This window comes from Carcharhinus amblyrhynchos, unplaced genomic scaffold, assembly GCF_965287045.1.
Source record: "Carcharhinus amblyrhynchos unplaced genomic scaffold, sCarAmb.v2.hapA scaffold_704, whole genome shotgun sequence".
Classification (NCBI taxonomy): Eukaryota; Metazoa; Chordata; class Chondrichthyes; order Carcharhiniformes; family Carcharhinidae; genus Carcharhinus; species Carcharhinus amblyrhynchos.
In genome coordinates, this window is record NW_027650444.1 from 26,723 (window position 1) to 39,173 (window position 12,451).

General features: G+C 49.0%; 1 pseudogene across 1 annotated transcript; it reads right to left on the bottom strand.

Moving 5' to 3' along the window:
- Positions 1-2,081: 2,081 nt before the first annotated feature.
- On the bottom strand, positions 2,082-11,466 carry LOC145339848 (pleckstrin homology-like domain family A member 2 pseudogene; annotated as a pseudogene). The gene is made up of 2 exons (XR_013886080.1): positions 11,041-11,466; positions 2,082-2,538 (listed from the first exon to the last, which is right to left on the bottom strand). The product of XR_013886080.1 is annotated as a pleckstrin homology-like domain family A member 2 pseudogene (transcript).
- Between the last annotated feature and the right edge of the window lie 985 nt (positions 11,467-12,451).

Here is a 12,451-nt window from a genome sequence, read left to right on the forward strand (position 1 = left end):
TTTTGTTCGCCGCACTTACACAAGGATATTTTGGCATTGGAGGGAGTGCAGAGGAGGTTTACTAGGCTGATACCGGAGTTGAGGGGGTTGAGCTATGAGGAGAGGCTGAATAAACTAGGCTTGTATTCATTAGAGTTTAGAAGAATGAGGGGAGATCTCATTGAGACATATAAGATGACGAATGGGATGGATAGGATAGAGGTGGAGAGGCTCTTCCTGCTCAGAAAGGACAGTAGGACTAGGGGGCACAGCCTCAAGATAAAGGGGAGGCAGTTTAGAACGGAGTTGACGAGGAACTTCTTCACTCAAAGGGTGGTGAATCTCTGGAATTCTCTGCCCGTTGAAGTGGTGGAGGCTGCCTCGCTAAATATTTTTAAGACGAGGGTTGATAGGTTTTTGATAAGCGAGGGGATTAAGGGTTATGGGGAGAGGGCGGGAATGTGGAACTGAGCCACGACAGATCAGCCATGATCTTATTGAATGGCGGGGTAGGCTCGAAGGGCTAGATGGCCTACTCCTGCTCCTATTTCTTATGTTCTTATCCCCTATCCCCATAACACCACACATTTAGCATGGCTAATCCATCCTAACCTGCACATCTTTGGACACTAAGGGACAGTGTAGCACGGCCAATTCACCTGACCAGCAGATCTTTGTACACTAAGGGGGCGATTTAAAATGGCCAATCCACCCAACCTGAACATCTTTGGACACTCAGGGGTAATTTAGCATGGCCAATCCAACTAACTCAGCACGTCTTTGGACACAAAGGGGTAACTTATCATGGCCAATCCATCTAAGCTGCACATCTTTGGACACTAAGGGGTAATTTAGCAAGGCCAATCCACCTACAGTGCATCTTTCGGACTGTGGGAGGAAACCGGAGCGCCCAGAGGAAACCCATGCAGACACGGGGAGAATGTGCAAACTCCCACAGTCAGCCAAGGCCAGGAATCGAATCAGAGCCCCTGGCGCTGTGAGGCAACAGTGTTAAATTATTCTTCCGTCTTGAAAAGCTTTGACGGAAACCTCAACGGCCACAGATTTTTTGATCAAGAGAGTTTCAGATTTCCACAAGGCTTTGTGTGGGGAGGTTCTCCTTGACATTAACCCTGAACAACCTAATTCTAATTTTAAGATCGTGCCCACCCCCCCACCCCTCAACCCCCTCGTTCCGGACTTGCCCATCAAAGGAAGCGTCCGCTACTATTTTGGAATCGCTCCTGTATGCTTCAGTAAAGCACAGCAGCGCACGCTATAATCTGAGCACTGCAGAGATCAGTTCTGCGTCCCAGGAGACTCGTTGCTATGGTCACGCAAGCATTATACGTGAACTGAGTCAGGAGCCGAGAGCCACCCGGTGACATCTGCCTTCCTTCTCTTAACAGCCTTACAGACACGGTATAAATACGTTCAGCCTTCAATCCAGGGAGGTAAGCACAAAAAAAACCCCAAAGGATCGAGACTTCCAGCCTCGCCCACATCAACTAAGACTCAACTGGGGAGCTTCAACCTAGAATCATAGAATCCCTACAGTGCAGAAAGAGGCCATTCAGCCCATCGAGCCTGCACTGACAACAATCCCATCCAGGCCCTATCCCCGTAACACCACATATTTACCTTGCTGACACTAAGGGGCACTTCAGCATGGCCAATCCACCTAACCTGCACATTTTTCAACTGTGGGGGGGAAAACCGGAGCACCCGGAGGAAACCCAGGCAGACACGGAGAAAGAACATGCAGACACCGCACAGACAGTCACCCAAGGCCGGAACTGAACCCACATCCCTGGCGCTGCGAGGTAGCAGTGCTAACCACTGTGCCATCTTGCCACCCCATGGCTCCACAGGCATGTCTGACCTACCAAGGCCAACTGACAATTACCAAGTCTGGTTGGACATGTCCCAGGAGGCCATGTCGTACATCCTCTTGCCCCCGGCTACCCCAACCTCTCCCCTTTCCTCCCCGCTCTCCCACCATTTATCATCTGCCGCGTCCAACAAACATACTCCCCAATCCCCAAAATGAGCGACTGTTGCTCAAACAGCCTTGTCTCCAAAACAACTGGTCAATGCAAATGTTAAAAAGAAAAACAGTTTTTTTTTATTCCCACCCCCATTACTTTTTCTCCTGGGAGGGGGTTGCTCTAGGAGATCAATTTGCAATTCCTGGGCTCCCCAGGGAAATCCTGGAGGTGGAGTTCCAAATTCAATTTGATAAATTCTTCTAGTAGGAGCTATTCAACACAAGAGCAATTCTACCCAAATATGACTTTAACATGTCAAATATTCTCCACTGGAATCAACTTGCTTCCTTTATATGTCTGGGGTTTTTTTTTGGTGATTTGTCACAGGGTTTGCTGGGGTCAAGTCAATGTTCCCAACTCTTTCCATCATCAGCTGTTGGGTGATTAGCTGAAGTTCAGTCTAACGATGAGGCCAGAGTCCTGGAACCACGGTATCGCACAAACCTGGAGCCAGAGTCATTGGGCCCCCACCACGAAAGTGCCTTAAGAATCAGTCCGGTTGGCTGGCAATCTGGGGAAAGGAGAACACAACAACATAAGAATTGGGAGCAGGAGTCGGCCATCTGGCTCTTCGAGCCTGCTCCACCATTCAGTATGATCATGGCTGATCTTTTTGTGGACTCAGCTCCACTTACCCTCCTGCTCACCATAACCCTTAATTCCTTTACTGTTCAAAAATCTATCTATCCTTGCCTTAAAAACATTCAATGAGGGAGCCTCAACTGCTTCACTGGGCAGGGAATTCCACAGATTCACAACTTTTGTGTGAAAAAGTTCCTCCTCAACTCAGTCCTAAATCTGCTCCCCCTTATTTTGAGGCCATACCCCCCTAGTTCTAGTTTCACCCGCCAGTGGAAACAACTTCCTTGCTTCTATCTTATCTACTCCCTTCATAATCTTATATGTTTCTATAAGATCTCCCCTCATTCTTCTGAATTCCAATGAGTATAGCCCCAGTCTACTCAGTCTGTCCTCATAAGCCAACCCTCTCCACTCTGGAATCAACCTAGTGAATCTCCTCTGCACCCCCTCTTCACTGCCAGTATATCATTTCTCAAGTAAGGAGGCCAAAACTGTACACAGTAACTCCAGGTGTGGCCTCACCAGCACCTTATACAGCTGCAACATAACCTCGCTGTTTTTAAACTGCATCCCTCCAGCAATGAAGGGCAAAATTCCATTTGCCTTCTTCATTACCTGCTGCACCTGCAAACAAACCTTGCGATTCATGCACAAGGACATCCAGGTCCCTCTGCACAGCAGCATGCTGCAATTTTTTACCATTTAAATAATAGTCCATTCTACTGTTATTCCTACCCAAATAGATGACATCACATTTACCAACATTGTACTCTATCTGCCAGACCCTCACCGACTCAGACTATTTATATCCCTTTACAGGTTTTCAGGTTCTTTGCACACTTTGCTCTGCCACTCATCTTAATGTCATCTGTAAATTTTGACACACTACACTTGGTCCCCAACTCCAAATCATCTAAGTATAAATCATAAACAATTGCTGCCCCAACACAGATCCCTGAGGCAAACCACTAGTCATTGATCACCAATCAGAAAAACATCCATTTACCCCCACTCTTTGCTTTCTGTTAGTTAACCAATCCTCTATCCACGCTAATACATAACCCGTAACACTGTGCACCTTTATCTTATGCAGCAGCCTTTGATGCGGCACCTTGTCAAATACCTTCTGGAAATCCAGATACACCACATCCACAGGTTCCCCATTGTCCACCGCGCACAATGTTCTCAAATAATTCCACCAAATTAGTCAAACATGACCTGCCCTTCATGAACCCAAGCTGCATTTTACCAATGGGACAATTTATATCCAGATGTCTTGTTATTTCTTCCTTGATGATAGATTCAAGCATTTTCCCTACTACAGAAGTTAAGCTAACCGGCCTATAGTTATCTGCCTTTTGTCGACTTCCTTTTTTAAACAGTGGCGTCACATTTGCTGTTTTCCAATCTGTGGAAACCACCCCAGAGTCCAGCGAATTTTGGTAAATTACCATTTGTGCACTATTTCTCCCACCATCTCTTAGCACTCAGGGATGCATTCCATCAGGGCCAGGAGACATGTCTACCATTAGCCCCATTAACTTGCCCAACACTACCTCTTTCGTGATAATGATAGTTTCTAGGTCCTCACCTGCCATAGCCTTCCTGTCATCAATTTTTGGCATGTTATTTCCACTATGAAGACCGACACAAAATATCTATTCAATGCCTCAGCCATTTTGTCATTTCCAGTTATTACATCCCCCTTCTCATCCTCTAAAGGACAATGTTTATTTTAGCCACTCTTTTTCGTTTTATATATTTGTAGAAACTTTTGCTATCTGTTTTTATATTCTGAGCTAGTTTACTCACACAATCCATTTTACTTTTCTTTATAGCTTTTTTCGTGGCTTTCTGTTGACCATTAAAGGTTTCCCAATCCTTTAGTTTCCTGCTAATCTTTGCCAATTTGTATGCATTTTCTTTCAATTTGATACCCTCCTTTATTTCCTTAGATATCCATGGCAGATTATCTCTTTCTACAGTGTTTTCTCATCACTGGTATATACTTTTGTTGAGCTCTGTGAAAAATCGCTTTGAAAGTCCTCCACTGTTTTGTTCTCACTGGAGCGACGGAGGTTGAGGGGAGACCTGATAGAAGTCTACAAGATTATGAGAGGCATGGACAGAGTGGATAGGCAGAAGCTTTTTCCCAGGGTAGAAAAGTCAGTTTACTAAGGGGCATAGGTTTAAGGTGCAAGAGCAAGTTTTAAAAGAGATGTACGATTTTTTTTTACAGAGAGTGGTGGGTGCCTGGAACTCGTTGCCGGGGAGGTAGTGGAAGTGGATACAGTAGTGATTTTCAAGGGACATATTGACAAGTACATGAATGAAATGGTCCCTGGAAGCATAGGGGGTTTTAGTTCAGTCAGGCAGCATGGTCGGTGCAGGCTTGGAGGGCCGAAGGACCTGTTCCTGTGCTGTAATTTTCTTTGATGTTTGTTCCTCAGTTATCCCACCATAAAGTTTTTGCTCCCAGTCTACCTTAGCCAACTCCTCCCTCATCCCTTTGTATCTCCTTTGTTTAAGCACAAGACACTGGTATTGGATTTTCCCTTCTCACGCTCCATCTGTATTTTAAATTCAACCATCCTGTGATCGTTTCTTCCAAGAGGATCCCAACCGTAAGATCATTAATTATTCCCATCTCATGACACAGGACCAGATCTAGGATAGTTTGCCCCCATAGGTTCCCATACATACTGTTCAAGGAAGCTATCGTGGATACATTCTATGAACTCCTCCTCAAGGCTGCCTTCACCGGCCTGGTTTGACCAATTGATATGTAGATTAAAATCCCCCATGATAATCCCCGTACCAGTTTTATATGCGTCAGTTATTTCTTTGTTTACTTCTCGCCCCACCGTGATGTCATTATTTGGTGGCTTATAGACTATGCTAATCAGTGATTATTTTCTCTTTACTATTTCTAATTTCCACCCAAATGGATTCAACTTTTTTTTTTCCATAGAATCTATATCATCTCTCACTACCACCCCGATGTCATCCTTAAATAACAGAGCTAGAGATGGGGGGGAGAATGACAAGGCCTGTGTTTTGCTCATGAAGTCATCTCCTGTTTATGTTTAAAGCTCAAGGTACATCACAGAGAGCAATCACGCAAACACTGGGAGGCACGGTAGCACAGTGGTTAGGATTGCTGCCTCATACCGCCAGGGACCCAGGTTCGATCCCAGCCTCAGGTGACTGTCTGTGTGGACAGTTCTCCCCGTGTCTGCCTGGGTTTCTCTGGGTGCTCTGATTTCCTTTCACACTCCAAAGATGTGCAGGTTAGGTTGATTGTCCATGCTAAATTGCCCTTTAGTGTTGGGGCGGGGGTTAGCAGGGTAAATATGTGGGTTGACTGGGGTGGGACTGTTGTTGGTGCAGACTTGATGGCTTGTTTCCGCACTGTATGGATTCTGTGTTATGACATAAGGGGATATTGGGAAAGATAACTCCAATGGATACATGTTAAGAAATGTCTTAAAGAAAGAGAGAGAGAGACAGAAGGTTCCAGAGAGAGGAAGAGGGAAGTTCAGAGGTTACACATGCAGGTCAGCAGTCAGGATCTACAGCCATATTAGAATGCACCACAGATCACCTTCAATAATAAAGGGAGACCGACGATGACATGATAACAACACCTAACCCGTCACCATGGCCTGGATGGTATGTACCTCCTTGTTCTCACTGGAATGACGGAGGTTGAGGAGGAACCTGATCGAGGTTTACAAGATGAGAGGCATGGACAGAGTGGATAGTCAGGTGCTCTTTTCTTGGGTAGAAAAGTCAAGTACTGGGACGTAGGTTTAAGGTGCGTGGGGAAAAATTTAGAGGAGATGTGCGAGGCAGGTGTTATTTTACACAGAGGGTGGTGAATGTCTAGAACACGTTGCCCAGGGAGGGGGTGGGAGCAGGTACGAGAGTGGCATTTAAGGGCCGTCTTGATGAATAGGATGGGAATGGAAGGATACAGACTCTGTAAGTGCATATGGTTTTAGTTTAAGCAGGCATCATGATCAGCATGGGCTTGGAGGGCTGAAGGGCCTGTTCCTGTTCTGTACTGCTCTTCGTTCTTTGTTCTTAATCACGGCCGATAACAGTGAACCAATTGACTACCACAACTTCCACATTAGAGAGTCCCTACAGTGCAGAACGAGGCCATTCGGCCCATCGAGTGGGGAGCAGCTCTCTGATAGAGTGTCTTACCCAGGCCCTCTCCCATGCCCTACCCCATAACCCCACGTATTTACCATGGCCAATCCACCGGACACAAATTGGGACACTGAGGGGCAATTCAGCATGGCCAATCCCCCTAACCTGCACGCCGTTGGAGTGTGGGAGGAAACCGGAGCACCCGGAGGAAACCCACACAGACACGGGGGAGAACGTGCAGACTCCACACAGACAGTGACCCGAGCAGGGAATTGAACCCAGGGCCCCTGGCGCTGTGAGGCAGCAGTGCTAACCACTGTGCCACCGTGTTGCCCAGGTAATCGCAACTCAATAAAAGAATTTCCTTGGCTGAGGGTATGAAAGTGATAATCGTTTTTATTGACACAAACATTTTTCTAAATTCCAGATTTGGACGGAAAGTCCCTCCCATTGCCACAGCTGGGGGTGAGCCCACGCTCTCCTGGGTTATTAACCAAGTGATGTAACCACTACACCATCACGACCACAACTCCCCCATCAGCAGGAAACAGCATTACGATTAGACAGAGCTGGCCAGATTCTTGGTAAGCAAGGAGGTTAAAATTTATTGTGGGTAGGTGGAATGCAGATTTGAGATTACCATCAGATTTTTAAAATTTATTTATGGGTTATTGCCCATCCCTAATTACCCTTTGAGAAGGTGGTGGTGAGCTGCCTTCTTGAACTGTTGGCAGTCCCTGTAGTGTAGGTACACCCATGCTGCTGTTACGGAGGGGGCTCCAGGATTTTGACCCAGCCGCAGTGAAGGCATGGCTGATATATTTCCAATTCAGGATGGTGAGCAACTTGGGAGGGGAACTTGCAGTTGGTGGTGTTCCCTTGTTTAGAATCACAGAAGCCCTACAGTGCAGAAGGTGGACATTCAGCCCATCGAGTCTGCACCCACCCCAAACCATCAGGCCCTATTCCCGTAACCCTACGTATTTACCCTAGCTAGTCCCCCTGGCTACTAACGGAGAATTTAGCACAGCCAAATCAACCTAACCTGCACCTGGAGGAAACCCATTCAGATACAGGGAGAATGTGCAAACTCCACACAGATAATCATAGAAAACCTATAGTGCAGAGAGAGGCCATTTGGCCCATCAAGTCTGCACTGACCACAATCCCACCCAGACCCTACCCCCATATCCCTACAGATTTACCCACTAGTTCCTCTAACCTACACATCTCAGGACACTAAGGGGCAATTTTAGCATGGCCAATCAACCTAACCTGCACATCTTTGAACTAAGAGGGGAAACCGGAGCACCCGGAGGAAACCCACGCAGACATGAGGAGAACATGCAAACTTCACACAGACAGTGACCTAAGGCCAGAATTGAACCCAGGTCCCTGGTGCTGTGAGGCAGCAGTGCTAACCACTGTGCTAACCACTGTGCTACCTGCTGCTGTTTTCCTTTTAGATGGTAGAGGTGGCAGGTTTGGAAGGTGCTGCCTAAGGAGCCTGAGCGAGTTGCTGCAGTACATCTTGAAGATGGTACACACGGCTGTCACTGAGCGTCAGTGGTGGAAGGTGTAAATGTTTGAGGATGTGCCAACCAAGCAGCTGCTTTGTCCTGGATGGTATTGAGCTTATTGAGTGTTGTTGGACCCATTCAGGCAAATGGGGAATATTCCATCAGACTCCTGACTTGTGCCTTGTATTTCTTAGTTGTATTTATTAGTCACAGATAGGCATACGTTAACGCTGTAATGAAGTTACTGTGAAAATCCCCAAGTCGCCACGCTCCAGTGCCTGTCTGGGTACACTGACGCAGAATTTAGCACGGCCAATGCACCCTAACCAGCACGGCTTTTGGACTGTGGAAGGAAACTAGAGCACCTGGAGGAAACCCATTCAGGTATGGGGGGAACATGCCAAGTCCACACAGACAATGACTCAAGCCAGGAATCGAACCCAGGTCTCTGGCACTGTGAGGCAGCAGTGTCACCGTGCCACCCTGACTTTGGGGTGTCAGGAGGTGAGTCACTCGCCACAAGATTCCTCACCTTCGAGGAATCTTTGTATGGCCACTCCTGTTCAGTTTCTGGTCAAAGGTAACCCCCCCCGAGAATGATGCATGGCCAAGACCTTATTAAGCGGTGGAGTAGGTTCGATGGGCTGATTGGCCTCCTCCTGCTCGTTGTGAATCTTCAACGGCCTACAAGTGTCTGTCCAAGAGGGCGCTGGCAATAGCTCTGTCAGTGCTTTTGAATACCTGGAGCTGTGTGAAGTTCTATAAATGGACATCTGTTTCCTTGAAGCTGCCTCCAATGTCACTGAGGTAGAAACCACCAGCTGTGATTCATCACGAACATGGCATTGGGGAGTGTGACTCCCTCCCCCTCGTGCTGTTCTTGTACTGTGATTCACACCCTCTGACGTTGCAGCCGTTTCAGCAACACAACTTGCCTCTCTCTAATCTTGGTAATTGGTGCAGAAAAGCACTGGCTCCACAGTCAGTTCCAAATCACAGGATCAGCCAGATCCCAATCCAGACTCAATTGCAGAGAATCACGCTGAGGGGCGACATGGTGGCACCATGGTTAGCACTGCTGCCTCACAGCGCCAGGGACCTGGGCTTCGATTCCAGCCTCAGGTCATTGTCTGAGTGGAGTCTGCACATTCTCACCATGTCTGCGTGGGTTTCCTCTGGAGGCTTTGATTTATAAAAAATTTATTTATTTATTAGTCACAAGTAAGGCTTACATTAACACTGCAATGAAGGTACTGTGAAGATCCCCTACCCGCCACACTCTAGCACCTGTTCGCGTACACTGAGGGAGAATTTAGCATGGCCAATGCATCTAACCAGCACACCTTTCGGACTGTGGGAGGAAACCCACACAGACATGGGGAGAACGTGTGAACTCCACACAGACAGTGACCCAAGTCAGTTCCCTGACGCTGCGAGGCAGGATTGCTAACCACTATGCAATTTCCTCCCACACTGCGAAGATGTGCAGGTTAGGCGGACTGGCTATGCTAAATTGCCCCTTAATGTCAAGGGGATTAGCCAGGGTAAATACGTGGGGTTACAGGGATAGGGCCTGGCTGGGACGGTGGTCAGTACAGCTTCAATGGGCCGAATGGCCTCCTTCTGCATTGCAAGATTCTATATTTTAAATGTGTTCTTAAATAAAGTTTGTTTTGATAAAATCTCTGCCGTGGATTGCTTCAATCATATCTGGAATGAAACCCCTTCTGCTCACCTGAAAGCCAAAATTAAGTGTAAAAATTGTAGAGCTTAAAGTAGCTTCATAAAACACCTTGGAGATTCTGGCCTGGGTCTTAAAGATATTAAGAACAATGTCTAGGCTGACACTACAGAGTGCCGCACTGTCAGAGGGTCAGTGCTGACCCTCTGACAGTGCAGCGCTCCCTCGGCGCTGACCCTCTGATGATGCAGCGCTCCCTCGGCACTGACCCTCTGACAGTGTGGCACTCCCCCAGTACCGCACTGCGAGTGTCAGCCTCAATCTCTGATTTCTGAAAGGGAGTTCAGGGAGTGTAAAGCAGATCTGAACGGACGATCCTTAAACTTTAGTGAATTGTGTCATGGGATGGTTTCAGCACAGAATGTGGCCATCTGGCCCATTACATCCCTGTCACGCAGCAACTCTGATTATTAGTGCTACAAGTAAGCTTATAACAATACTGCAACAAAGTTACTGTGAAAATCCCCTAAATCGCCACACTCCAGCGCCTGTTTGGGTACACTGAGGGAGAATTTAGCACGGCCAATGCACCCTAACCAGCACGTCTTTCAGACTGGGGGAGGAAACCCACGCAGACACGAGGACAATGTGCAGACCCCGCACAGACAGTGACCCAAGCCGGGAATCGAACCCGGGTCCCTGGCGCTGCGAGGCAGCAGTGTTAACCCACTGTGCCACCGAATGGAGTAAGGGTGAAGACTGAAAAATGCCACCCACTATTGGAACTTGTCCACTTGGTGCTGGGGGCTAATTGTGGCATGGGCTGGGTTAATGATTTGGCACAGGGGGCAGAGTTTGCATTGTCGGAGATGATTCTCCCACAGTTGCCGGGAGCCTGGCAACAGGCTCTGCTGAGGGCTCCCTGGCAACAGGAGGGGGGGGGGTGGGGGGGTCTTCTGACTGCATGCCCCCTCACCCCCCCAGGACGGTTGTTATACGCGGCCTGACTCGGCGGGATGTCTGAGCCCAGTTTCAGCCCTCTCCCCCAACCCCAACCCCACCACCATCCTACCTCACGCATCACGAAGCCCAGCTCCTCCACCTCCTGGCCGGCATCCGAGCGCGGAACTCGCGCACCGCCTGCTCGTTCTTGAAGGCCACCAGCGCCACGGTGATGGCCGCATTCCAGGCGGTGCCGTCGGCGCAGCGGAAGTCGATCTCCCGCCGGTCGGTGGTGACGATGGTGAAGTAGACGCGGGAGCCCTTCCGCTCCACGCACTCCAGCTTCCGGATGGAGGCGAAGCTCAGCTCCTTGGGTCTGCCGCCCTTGCCGGCGAAGAGCAGGCTCTCCCGGGTCAGGGTGCACCGCTTGGTCTTCCAGAGCTGGAGCAGGTTCTCGCTCCGTTTCTCCAGCTCCCCTTCCTTGATCACCACCCCCGTAGCTTCAGTCAGCCCCTTCATCTTCCAACAGGTTATCTGGCCAAACATCCAACCGGGAATTCAACCCCCCAACCGCAACCCCCCCACCCCCCCCCCACACCTGTCGTTTGGGATAACAGGGGTCTCTCACTGACCTGTCTGCCCCCACCCACCTTCCTGACTCTCTCTGTCTCTCTCGCCCGCTCTGCAGCTCAGCTGATATTCCTTTCAGCTGTCTGTAACTGGGTCAGTCACGGAGAGGCAGCTGATGCAGACTCCACCTTCTCCCACCCCCTACTGTTCTCCTGACGCCACCACTACACCAACAATCGACACTCCCCACTTCCTTAACCCCTCAAAGTCCACTGCCCTCTTCCCTGGCTGAGAGAGCTGGTCACTGGATCCCTCTCGCCCAGAAAGGAGCAGGCTAAACTGGGGCCCAGCCAAGGCTTTTCACTTTAAACCGAAGGAGCCAAGGGTGGCTTTCTCAGCGTTGGCAGTGTATCTGCAACATCGGTAAATCTTTCAAGAGGCCCCCCCCAAGACTGGCATAGAGAGAAACAGGGAACTAAGCCAAACTAAGCAGAAATGACAAATGGAGCTGCTCCCTTCAGAGCAGGGAGCTTTCAGGAAAAATTTTAAATGCTCAAAGTTATTCGGGATTTTGGCAGATTAAACGGAGATGATCAGGCTTCATTGGCAGCAGAGTGGGGGCATCAGAGGAGGCGTAGAGTCTTTATAGTGGCACTGAAGGGAGCCATTCGGCCCATCGGGTCCAGCCCAGCTCCCTGTAGCCCCAATTCTTCTCTTCTTTCCCCACAACCCTGCAAGTGGAATTCACCACCACAGAAGGTAGGGCAGCACAGTGGTTAGCACTGCTGCCTCACAGCACCGTGGACCCGGGTTCAATTCCAGCCTCAGGTCACTGTCTGTGTGGAGTTTGCATGTTCTCCCCCAGGGAGAGGCATGGGTTTCCTCCAGGGACTCCAGTTTCCTCCCACAGTCCGAAAGACGTGCTGGTTAGGGTACATTGGCCGTGCTAAATTCTCCCTCAGCGTACCCGA